We start from the raw sequence: 27759 nt of genomic DNA, 5'->3' as shown, positions 1-27759 counted from the left end.
TGTTGTGCGGCTCTCTGTCTGCTCCTCCCCCCCCCCCCCCCCCTTAGATGGGGTTTGTCTGGACAGCGTGATCCCGCTGTCTCTCTTCATAGATATATTTATATATATTTATATACCCGCACTCTGTAGAAGCATATTCAAGCACGATGAAAGGCAGGACACTATGGATTCCGGTCTTATTAGTCCACCTCATTCCTGTCTGGTCTCCTTCCTTTTCCTTTGTTTGGTTGTGTTGACATTTTTAGTTTGAAAATGTGTACCTGAGTTTGATTTGGATGTAAAACAGCAATGATGCAACAAGGTTGAAAAGGTCTCTTTAAAGGAGGAGCTCTCCCTCCTGTAACCTACTGCTGTCCCCTCCCAGGACTATCTGTCTCTTTCCTCCTTTACTATTCAGTGTATTTGGCTGATATAGGATTTGTATTTCTGTGTCCATGAACAGATGGCCGGACCCTAGATGGACTCTGATGAGCTCAAAGCGTTTTGAAGTATATAAAATAAGCGTCCGGTCGTACTGCAGATTAAAACAAAACTCGGTTAAGATCGCAAATTTTGGCTGACGCCATGAAAACATGATCTTCTTAATATACTGTATGCCACTTGGTTTCATCCAAAGCACCGTACAATACCGTGAGAGCTATACATGTCTTAGCATGGTGTCCCCGGTGGGAATCAAACCTAAACCAAAGGAGTGTTTTAAGCCCACATTCCCCAGGATCAACTTCTCATGAACCCGTCCAATGTGCCTTTTTAAAAACTCCACAGCACCTGGGAGGAAGAGACGATGACGACTCTTCAATAGCATGCAAACCATAGAGTAAGACCTCAAGGACAGCCCATGTAGCACAGTGAAGCACAAGGCCATCCAAAGAGCTCGGGGTTTTACGGTTGAATGATGACATTACATTCTTCCTTAAGGTTCCACATGAACTGCATTTCCAAGACAAAGCCACACAGGCAGACACGCAGACTGAGTGCGTGATATGCAGATTGCAGAGGGAAGGGATATTCACACAATTCCCCATTCACATATTTCCACACATGCAATATGCTTTGGAAGTGGGGAGATCATGATTTTACATTTTCACGGTTTTGTTTGCATATCCCTGCAGGATTGCCTCTCTGTGGATGGGGAATTATGGTGAACTGTTATGAATAAGAGCCTTCATCCTTCTACAACCAAGCTGGCCAAGGGAGGAACGTATTATTGGAAACATGGAAATTAAGTCCAGACCGCAAACAAGGACGACAACAACCAAATGACTCATTAGCTAGAAAGCTGTGAAGATAATGAACACACACACACACACCCACATGCACCCAGAAAATCACACACACACACACACACACACACACACACACACACACACACACACACACACACACACACACACACACACACACACACACACACACACACACACACACAAAGTCTGCTTCCTAACCTGTTTGCATCTTAAAACATGATGGCCCGATCTCCCCGTTACTTAAGGGTAGAGTAGGGTTAGGGTTCAAAACCATCGGACCCAGGGACAGCACAGCACCTGGGCTGACTGCCAGGGAAGGAGCTAAACCTGGTTGGATACGGAGATTCTACTGAGGAAGAACTAATTCGCCCAACCGGATGAAATTTTCAGGGGAAATTGATTAAGAGCACAGAGCTGGTTTGAAACCTTTCAGAAACTTTATTATAGTTTACTGGTATTTGCTGAGTTTGTGTTCGCTGTTAAAGCCAATTATGCCCTAACATTTATGTTACATTTACATTTAGGGCATTTAGCAGACGCTTTTTTCCAAAGTGACTAATAGTAAGTACATCTGTCAGAAGAATGACACACAATATATCGCTGCCGGTGATATAAACAGATCACAAATCACAAATATGAAGTCTTCAGATTAATAAATTAAAGTCTGATTTGCGAGACTAATTTATCCTTCAAATTATGTTGATAGTGTCTCACAATACACTCCAAATTGCTTTGGATTTCAATCGATGCTAAGTGACTAAATACTGAACCCAGGGTTACCCAGGGTTTCCCATGGAAACGATTTTGGGGCTAGTACCCACAAAGCAATCAATCACTATATTCTGAAAGTCTAAATGTTTGACATATTTACCCAAAAAACAAAGATGAACACAATTATGCATATCATTAGTGAGAATTATCTGAACTATCCGAATGATGTTCATCTTTCTTCTTCATAATTCATTGTGAAAGAAAAGGTCCAGAGATGAATGTAGCCAGGTTATCCTATACTAGGATAATGTGTTCATGGACTAGATTATTGGTGGCAAGTTATTTTAGCACAGCGTGTTAGTACGCTAACACAGGAGAGAGGCTTGGAGAAAAAGCTGATTTAGATAATGAGTGTAAACCATCCTGTCAGATAATGCCCAATCAAGTCACTTACTTTTCACTATTTACATATTTAACGGGAATGTGACTTGAGAATGCATCAATGTTCATACCCTAACCAGTCTCAAATAGTCTCAGATAACTAATGTGTTTGAATTCCGCCTTAGTGCGTATTTCTTGATGCCAAACATAATAAGTATGTATATGGGGCTGTGTTCTGTAGTGTTACGTGTGTTTCAGACCCCATGGGGGCCACCATAACAGGGCTGCTGTAGGGAAGAAAAACTGAAGTGATTCTGTCAAGGTGTGGCTAATGAAGACAGGTGTGAGGACTGACTGGGACAATACTGCGATAAACAAGAAGGCCTTTCTCTGGCTGGGAGCTCGGGGCTTCTGTTTGAATCTCTGCTGCTGCCGGTTGGAAGCGTGGAGGACGCCGCTGTGATGCAACACATACCAACGTGTTGAAATATCTTTAGTTTAACTTCGCCACACGCATGTTGACGTCTTCGAATGCTGTAACAGAGGGTGGGTGGGGGGGCGGCTAGAGGGCATTCCAACTAAGAAGTTGTTAAAATACCAATTTTAGAGCAGCTTTAACACAACTGCATTCATGAATTTAGTTTTTGGACCCACTCTTATAACACCATTCTCTCAGTCTGTTCCCCAGTCACACTGGTGCAGGACTTGGAGGCTTTAGGTTCACAATATGAGCAAAGAATCAGTGATATCACACCAAAAACCAGCTAAATAAAGTTCACTTTATCCCGGTGTCGCTATCAGACTGCGTAGATAGAAATGAGGAGTTGACGCTGATTGTCACCAACGACAGTCTGACAGGCAGTCCTAATCTACTTCTATTCATGGTGCGTTCGCTTGTTAGGGGATCATTGTTTGAAAGTGCATCCATTGTTATGTGTGCTTCATCTTCGTAATGGCTGGCCTTGTGATTCATGCATGCTGACAATTTTCCTTTAGCGAGGATTCGAAATAACAGAGTAAGCGGCAGGAAAAAATGAGGGGTTATTAATGTGAATCAGGACTGAACGTCAAGCACGTCGACCACAAAATCCCCCCTTTGGCGAACACGACCTGTCCGTCGCATTGTGCACCTCCTCTCCTCTCCTCCCCTCTTTGTTGTGCTTCTAATGGTGTCGGCCATCACCCAACACCCTTCACTGCGATATCGAACCCGTATCTGAACCACTCTGTCCGTCAGATAACGGCCGCGGCATTCTCCCGACCCTCAGCAACACTTTGACACAAACCTTTCTTTTATCTATTCTTGCTTTTATCTGACTAAAAGCCAATAATTATAAGACCACAAACCACCACCTCTCAGAAGAAAACATACCTGCCATCTGCTAATTTTACTGTTAGCATTGCATGACTCACACACACACACACACACACACACACACACACACACACACACACACACACACACACACACACACACACACACACACACACACACACACACACACACACATTAGGTCTTCTGTAGAAGAGGGAAGATAGGCTTCAGTACACAATAGTAGGCCTACACCAGCTGCCTGCATGGACTCCAACGTCACACTGGCCTCTAGTGGCTGGACGAGGTACTGGCCAACTTCAGTGAATCAAACTTTAGCTTGGGGGGGGAGAGCGAGAGCGAGAGCGAGAGAGAGAGCGTTGTTTATTGGAAAATGGACGATCTGATATATTGGACAAGTCTGATCCGTCTGGACATGACGTGACGGCTAAAAAGGTAATCAATCACTCTCACTGCATTGACTTTTGGTTTGTGTGTGTGTGTGTGTGTGTGTGTGTGTGTGTGTGTGTGTGTGTGTGTGTGTGTGTGTGTGTGTGTGTGTGTGTGTGTGTGTGTGTGTGTAGGGTGTAGCTTGTAGGGTTGCTAAAGCACCCACTTAATGGACAAATAGTAACGGAAGTTTAAAACACACACACAAACACAAACGCACACACACACACACACAAAGCGATTCTAATCCTGGATCCGCTGCAGTAATCCGAGTCTAAACTCGACGAAGTAGAAAACCAAATGGATGTTTTTCTGTAGCTGTTATCTAAAGCCAACGTCTTTAGATAACAGCTCCCAGTTACTGAGACCCTGTTTCTCCCAGTCCCCCTGAAGGCTCCCAGTTACTGAGACCCTGTTTCTCCCAGTCCCCCTGAAGGCTCCCAGTTACTGAGCACCTGTTTCCCTCAGTCCCCCTAAAGGCTCCCAGTTACTGAGCACCTGTTTCTCCCAGTCCCCCTGAAGGCCCCCAGTTACTGAGCCACTGTTTCCCCATTCCCTCCGAAAGTGGCCCAGCTCCCAGTTACTGATGTGATGTCTCTACAGGGAAAACTCTGAGTCCAAACCATTAAAGACGTTGTCCTCCATTTTGCCTGCTTGGCATAAACTTCGCTAGTTTGCCCGTTAAGGCCTCCACCCGTTTGCCTCCGCAGGCTAAAAAGCATTCCAAGACCGCATTTTCCAACTGTTTAAGATTATGAATATGTATGTCATCGGGTTGCATTTGTTTCGTATTGTCAATGTGTGTTTGGAGAGAGAGAGAGAGACAGAGAGACAGAGAGAGAGAGAGAGAGAGAGAGAGAGAGAGAGAGAGAGAGAGAGAGAGAGAGAGAGAGACATAGAGACAGAGAGAGGGAGAGAGAGAGAGAGAGAGAGAGAGAGAGAGAGAGAGAGAGAGAGAGAGAGACAGAGAGAGAGACATAGAGACGGAGAGAGACAGAGAGAGAGAGAGACACAGAGAGAGAGACAGAGACAGAGAGACAGAGACAGAGACAGAGACAGAGAGAGAGAGAGAGAGACAGAGAGAGAGAGAGAGAGAGAGAGAGAGAGAGAGAGAGAGAGAGAGAGAGAGAGAGAGAGAGAGAGAGAGAGACAGAGAGAGAGAGAGAGAGAGAGAGAGAGAGAGAGAGAGGGAGAACAGAGACTGAGAGGTGCAGAGAGAAGGAGGGTATGACGGCCCTCAGAGACGCTCTTCTCCGCTGGGGTTCTCTGACGTCAGCTGGGTGGCTGGTGGGAATTCAACACAACGCACCGGGTCACCGTGACGACTAATTTATTCAACAGCAGAGCGTGGCCGACGGGCTCAATGCTCTGACGGAAGAGACCAAGCTGGACGGCCAGCCCTCCCGAACGCCCCCCCCCCCCCCCCCAACACCTCTCTCCTTTCCTTTCCTTTCTCCTCTCCTCTCCTCCCTCCTATCTCCTCCCCCCTCTCATCTCTCCTCTCTCTTCCCTCTTCTCCTCTCCTCTCTCTCTCTCTCTCCTCCCTCCTATCCTCTCCACTCTCCTCTCATCTCCTCCCTCGTATCCTCTCTCCTCTCCTCTCTCCTATCATATCCTCTCTCCTCCCTCCTATACTCTCCCTCTCCTCCCTCCCCTCTCCTCTCTCCCTCTTCTCTCTCCTCTCTCCTCTCCCTCTCCTGCCTCCTTCTCCTCTCTCCTCACGCCTCTCTCCCTCTTCTCTCCACCCCTCTCTCCTCTCCTCTCCTCTCCTCCCTCCCCTCTCCTCCCTCCCCTCTCCTCTCTCCTCTCTCCTCTCTCCTCTCTCCTCTCCTGCCTCCCTCTCCTCTCCTCTCTCCTCTCTCCTGCCTCCCTCTCTCCTCTCTCCTCTCTCCTCTCTCCTCTCTCCTCTCCTGCCTCCCTCTCCTCTCCTCTCTCCTCTCTCCTCTCTCCTCTCTCCCCTCTCCTCTCCTCTCTCCTCTCTCCATGGTGGAGCTAGCTGCTACTCCCAGGACTGCAGCATCTGGAGTCTTAATACTGATTATCCATCACCTTCCCAACTGCACTCTACCAGCCAGCCTGTGCAGCCCCTCCAGAGCCAAACACACACACACACACACACACACACACACACACACACACACACACACACACACACACACACACACACACACACACACACACAAACACATGATATCCCCCTCATAAACACTGTTTCTTCTCACCATTACCAATAAACACACACTAGAAATCTCTCTCACACACACACACACACACACACACACAGACACACAGACAAACACTATTACTCTCTTATATACACTCTTACACACACACACATACACACACACACACACGCAAATGTTCTGACACACAAATACACATGCACACACTCAGACACACACACACATGCTCTCACACACATTTAGACATACATTGACACACTCACATTCAAGCACTCTAACACACACACAGACCCTGCTGGCTGTTTGTTTAGCTCTGTTTGGGGGGACACAGTGTGTATGGAATGCTAATTGATCCTCCTAATGTCCCCCCCCCCCCCCACCCCCTCCTCGCCCTGCACTTATATACTCTGCTACTTTCCTCTGTATTCGATTCTCACTCGCTCTCTCACGCTCTCTCCCAAGCCAATCAACATTGTTCCCTGCCCTCTCCTCTTTTGTCCGACGACCCCCCGTCTCCCCCTTCTTCCTCCCTGCGGCGATCCAACACAAGGAGTTCCACTCACAGGAGCCATTCACTGCTGGCCATGTTGGAATGTTTTATGTATAGCCGAACACACCACCAAACAACTGAGAATACTTGAGAACGGATCAGAACTAAAGCATCAGCCCCCCCCCCCCCCCCCCCCCCCCCCCCCCCCCCCCCGGGCCCCTGGGCACAGCTCGGAACATCCCCCCTACTCTTAGGGGCCGAGGTTCTAAGGCCTCAGAACATCCCCCCTACTCTAACCCTGCGTTCACACCAAAAGATGCATTTGCTGCCCGAACGCGTTGACGCCTGAGTTTAGCGGCGCGTCAAATCAAGTTTTCAACTCGAGCAGCATTTGACGCGCCGCAAAATACGTGAACGCCGGGCACAGGCATGCCGCGCCGCAAATCAGATTTTGACGCGCCGCAAATCAAGTTTTGCTGCCCGTTTTCTCAGCAGCAAATGCTGCGGCAGCAAAGCAGCAACGCGTCTCTACATTCACTTTGAATGGGATCACGACGCGCGTCAACTTTTTGCATCTTTTGGTGTGAACGCAGGGTTAGGGGCCGAGGTTCTAAGAGCTCAGAACATCCCCCCTACTCTTAGGGGCCGAGGTTCTAAGAGCTCAGAACATCCCTCTACTCTTAGGGTCCGAGGTTCTAAGGCCTCAGAACATCCCCCCTACTCTTAGGGGCCGAGGTTCGAAGAGCTCAGAATCAGAACGTCCCCCCTACTCTTAGGGTCCGAGGTTCTAAGAGCTCAGAACATCCCCCCTACTCTTAGGGTCCGAGGTTCTAAGAGCTCAGAACATCCCCCCTACTCTTAGGGTCCGAGGTTCTAAGAGCTCTTCGCTCTGAGGTCTGTGTTCTGATCCTTGTATGCATGACTTGGACCTATCCAGTTCTCCATTTCAGCACTTCATACCAGGGCTAAAGAAAGTTTACGAAACTGAAAAGTATTAACGTGTGCTGGATTAAATCTGACGGAGATGGAAGCAGGAATCCAACGCCTTCTCCCCGGCAGGGGATTTGTAAATGGTTTCAAACTAATTCTGACATTAAGTGGTTTGGTAATGGAAGATTTTGGTAATCTCCGCCTTCAAACAGCAAGCTATCCTGTCTTTGGTATTTCGGCTATTTTAGCTTATATCCAAAGCAGGGATGACCGATCCATGCCAGTAATGAGCAGATAGGGGGACAAAGTGCCCTCGTCAGTCTTCTATCCTGGCACCTTGTACAAACGGTGAGAATGGATCTTTATGAACAGTAAAATCGCTACATTACTTCATACGCTTGTCACAGGTCAAGCTAATGTACAGAAAACGTACATCGGTAAATCCCGGTGGCTCACCAGGTAAAGCGGTGAGCCACTGCTTTAACTGCCCATGGTCCTTTAATGCATGTCCTCCACTCTATCTGCCATACCTTCCTGTCTATCTCACTCTGTCATGAAGCATATCAAATTAAAAATAAATAAATAAAAGAAAGCCTACATTGTCTCCAATTTCACTCCACCTCAGACATTAGCGTATCCAATTAGCGCTGAGCTTGGAGCGGTGACACGAAGTGACAGAAAAAGCTACAGCAATGCTCAATCTATTCAACTTTCCATTCAACACGGTCGGCTCAATTACAGCAAACGCCAATAGTTTGGATCCTCTTGTCGGGTAAAAGGGAGTTGAGTAAGAGACGAGAGGCCGCCGTTTCTCCTAATAAGGTCTGTTTGCTACAAGCCAACACCCCTTGGTCTCATTTGGGACTTTTTGCTCACGCTGCAATCTAATTCCTCCCGTACCTAAATTGATATAAAATTGGTAATAACTCTTATAGCTCGATGGAGTTAATTTTCGGCGTCTGTGCCTGCTGAGAAAGGCAGTAAATAAAGGGGATTTAATTGATTGAGCCCGCATTGTACGTTGTTTAGGTTGCCACTTTGAAAAGGTATCGGCTCCCCCGCGGGATGGATAATTTAGCAAGGCAGCGCCTTAGTGAGAAAAGTTTGGCACCGGATAACTTTCTGTTCAATACAAATACAGACTTGAATAATAGCCGTCTATTGGGATTACAGTGAGAGGCAAAGTCAATTCAATTTGCTCCTAGCAATCTGTAGCTTTAGAGATGAACAGCCCACAGCTTGCTTCAGAATAAAGTCACTATAAAGTACACTATGCAACAGCATTTAATAGTGGTGAAATGCTTTATGGTTTGGTAAGATATGGTGGTTGGACATCACAAGTCACTACAGTTCACTGGATAACACTAACTATGCAACTTACTAGTACAGTCCAATGGAAAAACACTAACCCTGCAAGTCACTACAGTTCACTGGATAACACTAACATTACAAGTCACTACAGTCTACTGGCCCTTCAAGAAAGACCTTTCCTTTTGGTTTTGTTCTCTAAACTACTAACCACGCCCTCCCTTGCCCTTTCCTCCCCCCACTCTGTAGTGATACAGCGCCACGGGAGAAACATGCTCATCCCCCGAGCTCCTTAGGACCACTGCAAAGTGTTCTCACCACCCAATGATGCCTTTAGTTACCGGAACCTTTTACTGTGTGCGTGTGCGTGTGCGTGTGTGTGTGTGTGTGTTTCTGTGTGGCACTGAGTCTCTCACACTAAAACATCCAAATACATGCATCCAATCCTGCTAAACACTTGGTTGTGCTGCAGGAGAGCATATGCCTTTCCAAACTACTGCAGGGAATCACCCTCTCTGGTGATGGGACGGGAGTGTTTGCTCAACGGCCATGAAAACACAGGACCCTGTCTCAGTGTGTAGAGAGTGAAACCAACAGGCCGATACTAACACATTCTCCGGGGTATGCTAAGTCGGTTCTCCTGGTCGGTTCTCTCTCGTTGGTGACGCTGATGGTTACATCATGGTGTTCACTGTGCCACTGTGCCAATCGCTTGGTTCGGTGAGCAGAAGTAGGGGATGCAGTAAATGAAACCCTCGTTTGCCCAGATCCCCCCCCCACCTCAAACCTTCTCCTGGCATTCCTCCCCTCCTCCTCCTTTTTACTCCTCACTTTCTCCTCCTCTCTTACTTGTGGGGGCCCTTTGGCGGTGTTCAAAGACCCTCATTCCGTTCCACCCACATGTGTGCCCCCCTGCCCCCCCCAAGAATACACCAGCCACTCAATATGGAGATCATTGTGTATGTCCTCTCTCTCTCTTTCCCTCCCCTCTACTCTCTCTCTCTGCCCTATAGACTAGAATTGGCTCCATTCAGAGGTCTTCCTTGCCTGCCTCCCCCCCTGGAGAGAGCTTCTCAGGGCCCTCACAGCACGGTTCTTCTCAGCCTTATTGCTGGAGCTCCTCCACGGCGAGAAAGCATTTGTGGGGACCCGTACGACCGGGGGGGGGGGGGTGGACCTCGTGGCTTTTGTGTGTTCTCTTGACATATAGGCTCCGGTCACATGGGTTGGCGTTGGAGGGGGGGGGGGGGTAAATGGGGGTTGGAGGAGTTGGGGAACAAAGTCTGTCTTCTTTTTGCCCCATTTTGGTGGATACTTCCATCCTTACAATCCGGGAGTGCATAGATTCATAGTGTGGGGTGGCCGGGAACAGAACCCCTCACCTCCACACCGCTGGGTCCTCGCTCTCCTAGTGGAGCGAGACGAGGACCTCCACGCGAGACAATCAAAAGGTCCCCGCTGTCTCTTGGGAGACGTGTGGAGCAGGAGAGCACACTGGGTTTAGGAGGCTTGCTGGGTGCTGCTGAGGCTCCAGACTAACTGGCTACTTCCTCCGGATCAGCAAGGGGAGGCCGGATGGCTCCTGAAGCTCATATCCTCCACATCCACGTTTTAATCATCTCTACTTTCATTAGGAAGGGACTGTAGACTCAAAGAGAACCACGCTGTCGCCCCCATTGGAGCAAGAAGGAGCAGAAGAAAAGCTTTTGTGTGAACGGTGGAAGGAATGCTCACGGGGCCCAGAGAGAGGATCACTGTTCGCTGGTCTTGACTTGGGTTGCTACACCGGGCCTGGAGATAGCCATGGCAACGCAAGCATAAGATCCACTGGAGCAAATAACACCGCCACAATGCGACCGCCTGGGGGGGGCTTCTCATTCCAGTCAGGCCTGACCCAAATGACCATTCCCTGGGAAAGCTGGCCCACTTTGACCGCCCGCCGCCGCCGCACACATGCACGTACCCATGCATGTGCGCATCGCTCCCGTCCAAGCATTCGGTCGTTCGCCCCGGTGGCGATGGCTCAGAGACGTACCACCAACATATCGCGGTCCTCATGTCTAATCAGTGCAGGAACAGGCCCAAGCTAGTGTGGAAACAGCATAGCAATCCACATCCTATGAGCTCTGGGATAATGGCTTTCCTACAATGTTTACCGAGAGCAAAGGCACACATTGTGAGTGAAGAAGCAAATGTCATTGCATGACCTTCTGTTTCATATGAGGCTGCGTTTCACCAGTTGCAACTTATTTTATAAGCTTTTATGATTTTGGGTTTATTGTTTGATCGTGATGTGTCCCCAAGAAGGAAACATACTTTAATTAAAAACGGACTGAATGAAATATGAGGGGTATAGGCTACATGTTAACAAATGATTTAAAAAAAATATTTTTTATATTTTTACATGAAATGACTAATTTCTTTAAAAATAACAATAACATTGCCTTGACGTCTTGACAGATGTCCTCAAGAAAGTAGAATTTCTATCAATGATCACCATGGACACCAGATACTTACTGACTGAGTTACTTTTGGCCTAAGAAAGTGGTGTGGTTGTTGGAGGCTTGAAAACCCTTAACCAGGTACTTTGAGTTTGGCTTTAAGTTAAGTTGACTTTAAGTAAGACATTGAATGAAGGCCAACGACAGCAACAAACACCCAGACTATGAGTAGGAGTCTCAGGGATTATTAAGGAGGTATGTTTGTCTTTCTGTCCGTCAATGCTCTCTGAACAAGACGCTGACCACAGCATTTCATCTCTGATCACCACGGCGACAGGCTCAGCAAGGCCTGCGTCCTCACAGCAAAACAACAACAAAAAACGACGGCAAAATAGAAAATGACTTACTTGATGTTGGAGGTCTGGCAGTTGTTGTGTTGGCTGTCGTCGCACGGTTCTGCTTGTTGTTGTTTGGTAGCGACTGCTCATGTACAACCTCTGCCCTGCTGGTCGTCCCTCGGATCCTCTCTCTCTCTCTGTCCGACTCTCTCTCTCTCTCTCTGACTCTCTCTCTCTCTCTCTCTCTCTCTCTCTCTCTCTCTCTCTCTCTCTCTCTCTCTCTCTCTCTCTCTCTGACTCTCTCTCTCTCTCCCTCTCTCTCTATGTCTCTCGTCCCCTCACAGTGCTGAGTTATGTTAGCAGCGGAGCCCTTTCTGTTGTTGTTGGTGACGGAGGAGGCTGGTGGGTGGGGGCTGCCCGGTGGGAGGGGTGTCAGGGGGGGAGAGAGGGGAGGAGACAGAAAGGGTTGGATGGGGATGGGTGAGGCGAGGGACGGGGTGAGAGGGGTGAGGAGTGGGACGGGTTGAGAGGGGTTGGAGGGGTGAGGAGAGGGAGGGGTGAGAGGGGGGAGGAGAGGGAGGGGTGAGAGGGGTGAGGACAGGGAGGGGTGAGGAGAGGGAGGGGTGAGGAGAGGGAGGCGTGAGAGGGGTGAGGAGAGGGAGGGGTAAGGAGAGGAATGGGTGAGAGGGGTGAGAGAGATGAAGAGATGGACGGGGTAAGAGGGGTGAGAGGGGTGAGGAGAGGGAGGGGGTTAGAGGGGTGAGAGGGGGTTTCCTGAATCGTGTTCAAATGGTCGTTTACCCCCAACAGTGGCGGATTTAGCAAATTGGGGGCCCAAGGTGAAGATATGTATGGGGCCCACTTCATCCGATCTTTAAAAGAGAATGGAGAAAAAATCATTACAGACTGAAAGGTGGATAGGCAGGTAAAGATAATCTACGCGGAAGTAAAGGTTGGAGATGAGAAAAAAATCTTACCCTTTAAACCCTGCATACACTTCTTTACTTAAAAGTGAAGATGGAAGCAGAGAACACACAAAGTGTAGCACTACACAAACTAATAGTCACGATGGAACCCAAAAGAGAATCAGGTTTCAGATAACAACTGTCTGCCAAAATGCCAGGAAAATCAGCAATGTTTATTATTTTTTTAAGATCAAATCAATAATATCAACAACTACTTGAGAGAGAGAGAGAGAGAGAGAGAGAGAGAGAGAGAGAGAGAGAGAGAGAGAGAGAGAGAGAGAGAGAGAGAGAGAGAGAGAGAGAGAGAGAGAGAGAGAGAGAGAGACAGAGACAGAGAGAGAGAAACCCTTAATTTTATTTTCCCTTTTCGACTTAGCTAAAAAAAAACAAAAAAAAAACATATATATATATATAATTTTTTTGTGGTTGGTTGGGGGCCCCCCTAGTATGGGGGCCCCTAAGCGGCCGCGGCCTATGCCTCACACACACACACACACACACACAACCACACACACACACACACACACACACACACACACACACACACTCACACACACTGCAGGATGGGGGGGGGGGGGGGTGACACAGACAGAGGTCAAAGAGAGAGAGTGATAGAAAGGTGGGGGAGTGAGAAGAGGGTGGGGGGTAAGAAAGAAAGAGAGAGCACTTAAGTGGCAGTGTGTCTTGGGATGTGTACAGAGGAACAGAGAAATGGGAGGAAGACATTCCTTCACAGGGAGAGAAAGAGAGGGGAGGAATTGATGAATATGGAGTGAGAGAGAGATGGGAGAGAGACAATGGTACATAGAGAGGGATGAAAGAGACTTTGGTACACAGCAGAGAGAAAGATGGGAGAGAAACAGAGAGATTGAGAGAAGCGTAGAGGTTATGGGGAGAGAGGGAGAGAGACAGAGAGGAGGGGAGATGTTATGGAGAGAGAGAGAGAGAGAGAGAGAGAGAGAGAGAGAGAGAGAGAGAGAGAGAGAGAGAGAGAGAGAGAGAGAGAGAGAGAGAGAGAGAGAGAGAAATGAGGGGAGAGGTTATGGTGGCACAGCCAGACAACATCAGCTACAACAACAGCAATATCAATAAACACAGAGGGAGAGAATAGCTCACATGGTGGAGAGAAGGAGATGAAAAAGAGAGGGAGAGGAAGGGAGGATGGGAGAGAGAGAGAGAGAGAGAGAGAGAGAGAGAGAGAGAGAGAGAGAGAGAGAGAGAGAGAGAGAGAGAGAGAGAGAGAGAGAGAGAGAGAGAGAGAGAGAGTGTGTGTGTTATGGAGAAGTTTTCATTGGCTGTGAGATACAGCCTTCCATGGAAAGATGGACTAACAAACCAATACATCTGCCAACGGACAGTTTGTCTGAACGCTCAACAGGGCCAGAGAATAAAGCCTTCTGATTGGTTAACAGCAGGCTGTTTTATACAATATATTACTGTTGGAAAGTCCTTCCAGCCATGACGTCGATAGCATCGACAGATTGCAGCCCAGAGCTGGGAGCCACAGTGTTTAAACACGGCTATCATCAAGAATCATATGGCTGTCTCTTCATATAGAGAATACCACATGAAGAGATCAGATGTCATAAAACGGGAAACCTCAAGTTCAGACCGATGCCTTTCATAACATTCTGATGTTTGTAGAGCCCAATAAATAATAGGAAAAACTATATCTGCCTTTCACTTGCTGGGCACATTTAATCTGTCAATCATTTCAAATGTAAAATAGCTGTATGACACATTTGGAACGTTGGGGCATCTTGTCTACACATGAACGCATGAACGTATAAACAGTGAGCAAACCTCCTGTGTTCCACGAGAAATGACAATAAAAAACTGATGATTGTGTTCACAAGGGCTTTTAAAGGTGATTATACCACCAGGTGTGAGTGTGATTAGCCGGTGCAAGCCGTCTTGAAAATCTGCCTCTTCTGATATCACAAGTGGGCGTGTCCAAATAGATGAGTGTTAGATAGATCAGTCTACCAGCCTACCCACCTACATGGTAGACCGTAGCAAACGTTACTCATCTTCATCCATCCATCATACAGCTTGGTCAGGGATGGGCAACTGGCGGCCCACGGGCCTCATACGGCCCGCATCCTCACTCAGTCAGGCCCGCACATAATTAAAAAAAAAGTAATAATAAAAAATAATAATAATAATAATAATAATTGATCGAGTTACAGAAAACTCGGTCAAGAAAGATCAGAAGAATTCATAGAATTCAAAGGCAAACCCATTCGTCTAGTTTGCTTAGAAACGATATCAGTCATTAAAGATATCCACTTAAGTTGCCACTACAACTACTACAACTGCAATGAATATCATGCTTCTTGGGTTTGAGTTCATTGAGTTGTTGCACTTAATGTTGGGCCACTGTTTTTCAGTTTTGTGGCATCATTGAATGATGATGTATGTGAGCCCTTTGCACTGATAAAAATACCAACCATTCATGTGGCTTATTGGGCATGGAAAACATGAAATGAATGTATGTTGGTTCAATTAACATACCGTACATAGATTATGATCCTGGAAGATTTTTTAGGTAGTGGCCATCCCCAAAATGCACCAGAATACAGGAATCGTATCTACCAAATTCAAAATTGTGTAGCTTCTCTCAGCTCACGTTTAGCTGAAGTGTGCAGTCATGGCCCTCTGATGGTTATGATGAAAAATGTGGCCCTCTTTATCATGAAAGTTGCCCATCCCTGATCTAGGTGGGCACACTTGTGATGTCAGAAGAGACAGATTTTCAAATTGGCATGCAACTAATACAAACTTGTAACTAATGTAGCTAATCACACTCAAACCTGGTGGGATAATATGTCACCTTTAAAGAAGATATCACTAGTTGCTCTATTTGGTTACAGCGGAACACAGCGTCCATCTCACTGTGACGCTACACTTCTGCTAGCCAAACTCTGTTCGCGACTTCCAACAAACCCCCTGACCAACTTTGAACGAAACACCACCGCTGTCATCCGATTGGCTGGATCTCGTCAGCACCAAGCACGTGACCTGGCATGATGCCACGTGCAAACAGCAACAACGTTTCCTAACTCCTCCTGGGATTCGGAATTACCTGGAAAGCAAATTGCGCTAATGGTCATCCATTAGCATTAATGGCTCATTGTCCTACGGGTGAGGAAGCTACGCTACCGCCGCGATTGTCTCATAGTCCCCCCTCATAAATAATACACAACGTCTGTTAGCCACCTCTCTGGCCCCCGATGCATGTAGCGTACGCCACACTAGCCCCCTTAAGTGCTGATGATACGCTTTCAGGCTTTCATGATTAAATGAGATGCAACACACAAAAGTGGCTTCATAACACACAATATTGGCTTCATAACACAGAATAGGGGCTCCATAACACACAATAGGAGCTCCATTACACACAATAGGGGCTTTATAACACACAATAGTGGCTTCATAACACACAATAGGGGCTTCATTACACACCATAGTGGCTTCATAACACACAATAGGGGCTTCATTACACACATTGTGGCTTCATAACACACAATAGGGGCTTCATTACACACACTAGTGGCTTCATAACACACAATAGGGGCTTCATTACACACACTAGTGGCTTCATAACACACAATAGTGGTTTCATAACACACAATAGTGGCTTCATAATCATAACACAATAGGGGCTTCATAACACACATGATTTGCTTCATAACACACAATAGGGGCTTCATTACACATATGAGGGGCTTCATAACACATGCTTTGGGCTTCATAACACACATTAGGGGCTTCATAACACATGCTACAGGTTTTATAACCAATATAATTTATTCTATATAGTACAACACATGATATGGTATATATATAAAACATGATATGCGTGATGTATGTATAACATGATATGTGCAAGGAAGGTTTAAAATGTGTAATAATGTCCACTGGGGTGATGGGGGCGACATCTCAATTTCAAAAGGAAAGAGGAAAATGTTCCTGTTGCGATTCTCTGATATTTTCATCACTTTAAACTGGCTTCCATCCCTGGCACCTCATGGATGGATGGGTTAAGTATTGTATTGGGTGTGTTCCGTCGGAAGTGTGTGTGTGTGTGTGTGTGTGTGTGTGTGTGTGTGTGTGTGTGTGTGTGTGTGTGTGTGTGTGTGTGTGTGTGTGTGTGTGTGTGTGTGTGTGTGTGTGTGTGTGTGTGTGTGTGTGTGTGTGTGTGTGTATAATCCAGCTAACAGTGCCGCTCACCACCAATCCCCTCTACCAACAACCACCACCACCACCTCCACCCCCTCCGGCTACACCATCACCCTCCTCTACTATCACCCTCCACCACCTCCAGCTACACCAACACCCTCCACCACCTCCACCATCACCCTCCTCCACCTCCACCCCCTCCGGCTACACCATCACCCTCCTCTACTATCACCCTCCACCACCTCCAGCTACACCAACACCCTCCACCACCTCCACCATCACCCTCCTCCACCTCCGCCTCCACCATCACCCTCCACCACCTCCACCCCCTCCAGCTACACCATCACCCACCTCCACCTCCACCTCCCCATCAACCTCCACCACCTCCAGCTACACCAGAACCATCCATCACCTCCACATCCACCAACACCCTCCTCCACCTCCACCTCCACCATCACCCTCCTCCACCTCCACCATCACCCTCCTCCACCTCCACCTCCACCATCACCCTCCTCCACCTCCACCATCACCCTTCTCCACCTCCACCATCACCCTCCTCCACCTCCACCATCACCCTCCTCCACCTCCACCTCCACCATCACCCTCCTCCACCTCCACCATCACCCTCCTCCACCTCCACCTCCACCATCACCCTCCTCCACCTCCACCATCACCCTTCTCCACCTCCACCATCACCCTCCTCCACCTCCACCATCACCCTCCTCCACCTCCACCTCCACCATCACCCTCCTCCACCTCCACCTCCACCATCACCCTCCTCCACCTCCACCATCACCCTCCTCCACCTCCACCATCACCCTCCTCCACCTCCGCCTACACCATCACCCTCCTCCACCTCCACCTCCACCATCACCCTCCTCCACCTCCGCCTCCACCATCACCCTCCTCCACCTCCGCCTCCACCATCACCCTCCTCCACCTCCACCTCCACCATCACCCTCCTCCACCTCCGCCTCCACCATCACCCTCCTCCACCTCCACCTCCACCTCCACCATCACCCTCCTCCACCTCCGCCTACACCATCACCCTCCTCCACCTCCACCTCCACCATCACCCTCCTCCACCTCCGCCTCCACCATCACCCTCCTCCACCTCCGCCTCCACCATCACCCTCCTCCACCTCCACCTCCACCTCCACCATCACCCTCCTCCACCTCCGCCTCCACCATCACCCTCCTCCACCTCCACCTCCACCTCCACCATCACCCTCCTCCAGCTCCGCCTCCACCATCACCCTTCCGCCCCATGACCACCCAACGCCTATACAACCATAGACCTCCTCCACCTCCTCCCCCGCCCGCCCCACAAGCCCTCTCGAGAGCCTGGTCCGACCGGCTGACAGCAGCGCTGATGAAACGGCAGGAAATCACAACACCTTCCTCCTGTCCTCGCCTGGCTTGAACACACACACACACACACTCTTACGGATACACAGATACACATACACACACACACTCTCACGGACACACACACTCCTGCGGATACACACACACACACTCTCACACAAACTGTAACGGACACACACACACAAACTGGACGATACAGAGGAACTGAACAGAGGTACAGAGGGACACGGCATCATCTCCGCTGTGGTATTGGTTTGGATAGATTATTACATTGGATAGGTTAGAGAGAGAGAGAGAGAGAGAGAGAGAGAGAGAGAGAGAGAGAGAGAGAGAGAGAGAGAGAGAGAGAGAGAGAGAGAGATGTAGAGAGAAAGAGAGAGAGATGTAGAGAGAGAGAGAGATGTAGAGAGAGAGAGATGTAGAGAGAGAGAGAGAGAGAGAGAGAGAGAGAGAGAGAGAGAGAGAGAGAGAGAGAGAGAGAGAAAGAGAGAGAGATGTAGAGAGAGAGAGATGTAGAGAGAGAGAGATGTAGAGAGAGAGCGAGAGAGAGAGAGATCGAGAGAGAGATAGAGAGATGTAGAGAGAAAGAGAGAGAGAGAGAGAGAGAGAGAGAGAGAGAGAGAGAGAGAGAGAGAGAGAGAGAGATGTAGAGAGCAAGAGAGAGAGAGAGAGAGAGAGAGAGAGAGAGAGAGAGAGAGAGAGAGAGAGAGAGAGAGAGAGAGAGAGAGAGAGAGAGAGAGAGAGAGATGTAGAGAGAGAGAGAGAGAGAGAGAGAGAGAGAGATGTAGAGAGAGAGAGAGATGTAGAGAGAAAGAGAGAGAGAGAGAGATGTAGAGAGAGAGAGAGAGAGAGAGAGAGATGTAGAGAGCAAGAGAGAGAGAGAGATGTAGAGAGCAAGAGAGAGAGAGAGAGAGAGAGAGAGAGAGAGAGAGAGAGAGAGAGAGAGAGAGAGAGAGAGAGAGAGAGAGAGAGAGAGAGAGAGAGAGAGAGAGAGAGAGAGAGAGAGAGAGAGAGAGAGAGAGAGAGAGAGAGAAAGAGAGATGGACAGACAGACGGAAGGACGGACGGACAGAAAGACAGACGATTTCTGTCAAGATCAATTCCTTAGAAACCCAGCCATCCTCTCTAGCGAGGGATGAATTCCAACGATGTCAGTTTAATAAGACGCTCAGTGTCATTAATATGGCATGAGTCTTTGGATAAACATTAATATTTATGTCCCCGTGCCAGAGCTAATAAAAAGTCAAGATATTCCATACCCCACACAGATTGTTCCTGGCCACTTAAAAATCAAGTCAATTGTGCATGAGATGCATTTCTTGTCCCATAGAAACAATCAGTGGCAGTGATGCTGAAGGTTGGTCTGGTCTTCGGCGGGTCAGAGCGCCCTCCCATTACCTGCTGTTTCCCTTGACGTTCTGTATCACTGCAGCGTTTAGAATCAATTTGATCCCAATTATCGTTTATTATAACAACCCTACAGGCGCGGCACAGAAAGGCAGCGAGATAAGCATTTGAACCTGATGGTATAAATATTGTATCTGTGGGAAATGTATTAGATACCATCATCTATTTTTAAATAGGTGTAGTCGAGCAGAGGGGTGAAGGGGACGTTCAACTACAAACTATACCGGCTGACAGGTTTCCTTGAGCACGACGCCGGCCCAACCCTGCTGGGGCTAACCCTAACCCTCAACCTCAGCCAACAACATATACTGTACCCCTATTCAGTGTCTCTGTGGATATTTCAGAATAGTCAACTTGTGGATGTGGTAGTGAGAGCAAAAGAAGACCAACTTTTGCACTCAACTAAAATCCCATGCTGTTGAGAAATGTGTTTTGTGATGTCATTCATATAGAGAGAGAGGAAAGTGGGGGGAGAGGGAGAATGAGAGAGGCTGACGGATGAAGTGAGGGAGAAAGAGAGAGCTGCCAGCATGACAGCGATGCTGTACAAAGATCTAAATAAAGCACAGTTCTCTCAGGATCCTAAAGTCTGGTTTTTCTGTACTCCATCGCCTTCCCCCCCACCAAAAAAAGTAATTTGTTTCTTATGGTGTATTTCCTTCTTCTACTCAATGTCTGGTGTGTTCTCATTAATGGCTTTTGCCTTTTTTACAAATGTAACAATTGCCCCCCCCCCCCCCCCCCCCAAGAAATTTGATATTGAAGTTTTGAGTAAGCGATTGTTCGTCACATAATTCAGTTGTTGTTGTTCGAAAACCCCCACTCTGTTGCGGCAGAAAACAACAGACTGGTCTCCACTGCTTCCCAAGACTTGAAAATAGGAAATTGACAAAAAAAGATTCTAAAACCCTTAATCTGCAGGACAAATATGCTTAAAGACAAAGATATATTTAGTGTAACTGGGAATATTGCCTTTCCTCTCTGTCCTGTGACTATTTGTATCAGACTCCAATGAACAAAACAGATGCAAATAGAGCTATATCAACTTAAAGTCTGGGCAAAAAGACCACGCCAGTTACTCCACCTACTTACCAATAAGTTATAACCCCTGTATTTACACTGCTGTTTCTCTAGCTGTCTCTCGTAGCATTTGACGTTCGCAGCCTCTACCTCCCTGCCACTTCTCGACAAATGATGTAGGTGAGTCTGCCCAAAGCTCCATGTTCCTGGTGCTTCTAAAGGAACCAGACATGAGGAGGTGACTGCCCTCCGCTGTCAGAGCTCAGAATACGGAACCAACCATCGGTACGTCGGTAAATGACCAGTTCCAACCCTTCACGTCCACAGAGACATCCAGTTCAGAATAAAACATGGCATCATTTGGAGCCATTGCAGATATGAATGGCAGGTTAATAGGGGGTCTAGTTGGGCTTTCCGAGACAGGGATTAGAGTCAAGTGAAGTTAAGGATTTAAGGGAAGGGGAAGATCTGATAGGATCAATGCTATCACTGATGGAGCCTGAAGCCCTAATTACACCCTCCTACCCAACTTTTCCTCCGTCTATTTGATCCAGCTTATTCATTTTTTCTCCTCCAACCTCTACCCATGAATCAGAACTATTTCCCTGCCAAGACATACAGGAATAGATGCATTTTTACTTTTTAGCAGTAGCTATAGACAGGACAGTAGCTATGCACAGGACCTGTCATGGTGATGATGATGGAGGTGGTAGTGGTGGTCATGGTGATGATGAAGGAGCTGGTGGTCATGGTGCTGGTGGTGATGATGGTGGAGGTGGTAGAGGTGGTTGTGGTGGTCATGGTCGAGGTGGACGTGATAGTAGTGAGGGTCATGGTGGTGCTGGTGGCCGTGGTGGAGGGGGCCGTGGTGCTGGTGGTGTTGATGGTGGAGGTTGTGTCCACCCGTCCGAGTGTGAAACGCACATCACAGGGTTAGAAAGCTAGCTCTTCCTTCTCCTGCAAGCTGCTCACTGTCATTCTAAAAGTTGTTGACTTAGAGGTAGAGGTGGTAGAGAACATGCAGATTTTTTCTTTGACATGGCTGGCTCCAACCCCCTGTTATAGCCCCACCCAGCTCCAACCCCCTCTGCTTTACACCACCACGCTCCAGCAACATGCAGCCAACACAGCCCTCAGAATCAGTATGGCCTTTGGAAACGGGAGTGTGCATCTATGAGCATTAAAAAACCCATTGAGGTACGGATCATTAATCCCTAAGATTTGCTGAAGTCGACCGGGTTCCAGATGCGCATAGTGTGCGTGTGTGTGCGTGTGTGTGCGTGTGTGTGCGTGTGTATGTGTGTGTTTGAGATTTTATTTATTTCCCCTGTGTGACACAAATTTAATCAGCCTTTCCTTCTGCCTGGATGAAAGGGAGAGTGGCATGTCTCTCAAACAATGAGGAACATATAACATATACTGTGTACATATATAGATACACATATACTTATATATATTTATTCTATATGTATATATATATATATATATATATATATATATTAGAGCTGTCAGTTAAACGCGTTATTAACGGCGTTAACGCAAACCAATTTTAACGGCGTTAAAAATGTTATCGCACGATTAACGCAATTATTTTATTTAAAAAAAAAATTAAAAAAAAGATTCTTTGGCTCAAAACAAAGAAGCAGTAGCCTGACTGCTATGTTCAAATGACATTTGTTCAAAGCAGTCGTTTAATTGCACTATAGGCTCTTTTTTGTATCGTCCTGTTTTGATCAGTATATGCCAATGCTGTTATCAATAAAAAATCATTTGCACAAGGCAAGTCGATGCACTTCACCATGTTGATAAGAGAATTAAAATGAGAAGAATTATGGGACAAAAAAATCAAGGGATATTTAGCATCGAAAAATAATTTGCGATTAATCTTGAGTTAACTATGACATTAATGCGATTAATCACGATTAAATATTTTAATCGCTTGACAGCTCTAATATATATATATATACATATATATAAACACACATGCAAAGGGAGGCAGTTTAGGGGAAGAAGGAAAGAGAATCGTCAGCCATTCGCTTCAAGGCACAAACGGCTCGTTGTAATTACAGACAAGGAAAATGAGCGCTTGGTTTAAGTGGGGACTTAGTTTTGATTGTACAATTCTGAGCTCATTTTGATTAACATTCATTTTAATGAAACATATGCATCAGCCGTGCTGGGAACTGCGCTATTGAATTGAATCATTCGCTACACATGGAATGGATATCTCGGAAAGATAAAACATCAAGAATAGGACCTTTATTAGGTGTGTATGCGTCTGCGCGCGTGTGTGTGTGTGTGTGTGTGTGTGTGTGTGTGTGTGTGTGTGTGTGTGTGTGTGTGTGTGTGTGTGTGTGTGTGTGTGTGTGTGTGTGTGTGTGTGTGTGTGTGTGGTGTGTCTTAGAAGGGGAGTATATGGTGTTTGTGTACGCATGCATGTGTGTTTGCGTGTGCAAGAGAATGGAGTTTGAATGTAAATGAGGTTATGAAGATGGCTCTGTCCTCACTGCTCTTCTCATTGACCTCTCTCTCTCTCTCTCTCTCTCTCTCTCTCTCTCTCTCTCTCTCTCTCTCTCTCTCTCTCTCTCTCTCTCTCTCTCTCTCTCTCTCTCTCTCTCTCTCTCTCTCTCTCTCTCTCTCTCTCTCTCTCTCTCTCTCTCTCTCATTTCCATATTTGCATAAGTAATAATCCAAAGTACGTCCGTGAATTGACCCATTCCCCATTGCCTCAGGTGTATGTTTCTGGTCTGGTTGAATGGGCTACACACACGCTCACACACACACACACACACACACACACACACACACACACACACACACACACACACACACACACACACACACACACACACACACACACACACACACACAGTCTCTATAGAGATGAAGGTCAGGTCAAGTGTCAGCTCTCCATCATTATTCCTCATTCTTCGTTCACTTCAGGATTGTGTTATTGACCCTGTGGTTCAGGTGCTCAGCTGGTATAGGTCTCTATGGTTAGCTGGTATACGTCTCTATGGTTAGCTTGTATAGGTCTCTATGATTAGCTGGTATAGTTTTCTATGGTTAGCTGGTATAGTTTTCTATGATGAGCTGGTATGGTCCTCCATGGTTGGCTGGTATAGTTCACCATGGTTAGCTGGTATAGTTCTCTTTGGTTTGCTGGTATAGTTCTCTATGGTTAGCCGTTGGTAGCTTTGTCTATGTCGGTTGATGGATGGTAACGGATACTTAACAGCGCCGAGAGTCCCCATAAGAAAACCACTAATCAAAGAAATCTCTTGCAATGAACTGATTTTACTTCATAGCCTACAGTTTGTTGTGGGCATGCAGTGTGGGGCCTTGACCGTGGGCCCTCACAGGGGCCGTACAGACCGGCGTGGTTAGAACCGGCCCCACCGTCCCCATTGATGTCTGCATTAGCGGCTAGCGGCTGGCATATAAAGTAGCTGGTGTGCCTCGGTTAATGAGGTCTGGTCTGGAGCAGAACCAGGGGGAGGTGAGACCTCCAAGACCTCTCTGTTGACCTTACATGACCCCCCCGCCCCCCCACCTCCATCCCATAATGATCCGTCTTGGAGGTCTGACGTGCCCGGTATCGGCCGCTGGTGCAGTCTGGAATTAGAGATGTTTAAAAAGAACGTCAAGAAGTGAAGTCAATTGGGAGTTTCTCTCTCCCCCTGTCTCTCTCTGTCTCTCTCTGTCTCTCTCCCACTCTCTCTTCCTCCCTCTCTGGTGCTTTCTCTTTCACTTTCTCTTTTCCTTGTTAACCAGTATCTTAGAGCGACTGGGATGAAGCCAGTATCTGTAACCAACAACTCTTTCATGAGATCGGAATTCACTGTGAGTCGCTTTGGATGAATGAATCCATGATGAATGAATAAAACACTCCATATACGTAGTGGTGAGGGGGTGATGAAAGAGTTTCTATCCAATATGAATATCAAAGGGGAAACAACCAGAAACCTAATTGAACCCGTTGAACAGTAAGAACACAGTAAAGAACGAAAACATAAAGGGGACATAGAAGCAGGAAAACAGAGTCACAAACAAAACAAAGGATAATGTCTCTTTCTGTTTACAAGTAGAGGCTATTAATCCTCATAAATTCTTACAAGAGTAAATCAAAGGATTAATGACTAAAACAAAAGTGATAAATAACTACAAAGCCACACTAAAGTCTGACTCACGGCCAACCGACAACCCCAGAAAGCGACAACATTACTCTGATCACAGCTACTAATCCCTTTAAAGTGGAAGATGATTAGAAATAGAACAAAGCAGCCATTGAAACACTGACTTCATATTTATCTTCACTCTCCAAAATAACTGCAGTTTAACTCCACCGAATGATGCCTTTTGGTTTGCGTTTTCTGGAAATGGAACCTTTTAATTACATCCATGTTCAAATGTTCTTCAAATCCACATAGAAAAATGTAGGGATGTTGAATACTCATTCTCCACGTCCGATAGATGTTGTTATATTACCTTAACTTAAATTATGTTATGTTCCCTTTAGTTAAATTATGTTATGTTACCTTAACTTAAATGATGTTATGTTACCTTAACTTAAATTATTTTATGTTAACTTAACTTAAATTATGCTATGTAACCTTCACTTGACTCAATGTGTGTATGAGCTGCTCTAAATGAATCAATAAAACATTTCAAAGCCATCTGTGTAATCAATATAAACCATCAAACAAACAGAGGCAGATTTGACCTTCAATAAAGAGAGGATGAGGTTACCCTTACCCTAACACCAAACCAACATTTAACCCTAACCCTAACACCGAACCAACATTTAACCCTAACCCTTACCAACATAAAGCCTAACCCTAACCCTGAAGAACTTTTAACCCGAACCCTAACACCAAACCAACATTATCGCAGCGCCTTTTTCGGGCTGGGCCCGACCGTATCTCTTTGTATATCATTGATGAAAGATCCCTGCTGTGATACTGTGAGACGGCCTCTAGTTATCACTCTGAGAGGTGGAGGCAGAGAACGGGCTCTAGTTTTCACTGTGAGAGGAGGCAGAGAATGGCCTCTAGTTATCACTGGGAGAGGAGGCAGACAACGGCCTCTAGTTATCACCGGGAGAGGTGTAGTGGAGGCAGAGGACAGAGGACAGACAGCCTCTAGTTATCACCGTGAGAGGTGCGGTGGAGGCAGAGGACAGACAGCCTCTAGTTCTACAGGGGAGCAGGACGGTGTATCAGAGGCTGGTGCGAGTTATCACACGTCGTAAAGCAACAACCGCAGTTAAAACCTTCAGACACTTATATTCACAGCAACTCCTCCGAACTCTCTAAGACACGACTTTGAGGGGAAAGAAAGACTCAATACTTTAATTAAGGATGGGGTTATCGACTGTAACCAGCCCAGAGTACTGAAGAAAAGCAAGTAATAAAGAAAACAGCCTAAAAGGAGAAAGGAACCATCTTTATCAGTGTCTTTACTCCTGAGTACTTCTTTGCTTTATAAGACCACACAACACTTCTTTCCTCCACTTTTATGTCCGTATTAAAACATGTCGGGGGTTAGAGTCATTTGGGCCGAGCCTTATGGCATTCTGGTCTCTGGGGACATTATTCTGAGGAGCCGAACAGCTAATAAGGAACAAGGCGCTGCCAAAATGCAACTCAATCAGTGCATGCAGGACCCTTTGGATCCCGTCACCTTAACCCCCTCAGATAAATCTCTTTCTCTTCCTGAGTCCTTGACCCAAGAATCCAAAGTTAGCTGAGTATTAGTGATTAGCGTTTCTATTTTGTTGACTTAATGTCTACATTAAGTGTGGTCGTTAAAAGAACCACCTAAACCTTGTTGAATTTATGATTTGGTCCATTGGTTCTCAAATTGTGGCTCTCAAACTGAAGCACTATTTAGTGGTATGCAGAGGAATAAATAAAAAAATGATACACATACACACATACAGTACACAAACACACACACACACACACACACACACAGCTACACACAAACACAGTATCACTATGTCAGTGCAGATTTGCCACATGGCCGCTGATGGGTCCGGGAGTCATTGCGTTTGGGGGAGGGGCTTGACCTGTCCACCCCGGGGGGGCTAGATGACCTACATAGGTGTCACATGATTAATGGTCACATGGACCTGCAGAAGACCCTGTCAACGCCACCGGTGGTCTGAATGCACCACCACCTCCACCATCACATCAAAGAGACCACGGGCTAGCGACCTAGCCCGGCGTAGCGACCTAGCATGTCCTAGCGACCTAGCACGACGTAGCGACCTAGCACGGCGTAGCAACCTAGCGCAGCATGGCGACCTAGGACGGCGTAGCGACCTAGCACGGCGTATCAAACTAGCATGGCCTAGGTAGCGACCTAGCACGGCGTAGCTACCAAGAGCTAATCCTGACGATACAATATGGAGAAGAGATATAGAGAGAGGGAGAGAGAGAAACAGAGAGGGAGAGAGGACAGCTCTGCAGGCCTCGGTCATCCCTGTCTGTCAGGGCTGCTGTGCTCAATCAATGTCACTCTCTTTAACTCCACTGGTATGCTGATGGAGCTGGAACAGTCGGATAACCACATGCGTGGGGCTTGGTGTGCGTGTGTGCATGCGTGTGAATGAGAGAGTGTAAAAGAGAGCGACTGAGTAAAACCAGGGGGGGTAACTGAGAGAATGAGTGAGAGAGAGAGAGCGAGAGCGAGAGCGAGAGAGAGAGAGAGAGAGAGAGAGAGAGAGATCTGTTGAGGAGAAGGTGGGCTGAGAGAGAGAAACCTTCATGAAGGATGCTGTAACTTATTTGTACCCTTTTTGACCTTTTTCATGCTTTGTCGAACTCAACTCAACGTACGTTTCCCATGCCAATAAAGTCCTTTGAATGGGAAATTGAGAGAGAGTGAACAATTGTGTGTGTGTGTGTGTGTGTGTGTGTGTGTGTGTGTGTGTGTGTGTGTGTGTGTGTGTGTGTGTGTGTGTGTGTGTGTGTGTGTGTGTGTGTGTGTGTGTGTGTGCGCGTGTGTGTGTGCTTGTAAAGG

General features: G+C 47.0%; 1 protein-coding gene across 2 annotated transcripts in view; it reads right to left on the bottom strand.

The window, feature by feature from the left end:
* The window catches only part of ptn (pleiotrophin), a 45015-nt gene that overhangs the window by 14350 nt on the left and 2906 nt on the right, over positions 1-27759 (bottom strand). The window contains exon 1 of one of the 2 annotated variants that reach the window (XM_030342175.1): positions 11861-12136. The exons of the other annotated variant lie outside the window; for it this stretch is intronic. The gene's annotated coding sequence lies outside the window, so the exon portion shown is untranslated. Of the gene's footprint in view, positions 1-11860; positions 12137-27759 lie in introns of those variants that run through there. 2 annotated transcript variants of the gene reach the window in all.

The sequence above is a fragment of the Gadus morhua genome, chromosome 19, assembly GCF_902167405.1.
Source record: "Gadus morhua chromosome 19, gadMor3.0, whole genome shotgun sequence".
Classification (NCBI taxonomy): Eukaryota; Metazoa; Chordata; class Actinopteri; order Gadiformes; family Gadidae; genus Gadus; species Gadus morhua.
This window is presented reverse-complemented; position numbering and strand designations above follow the sequence as displayed.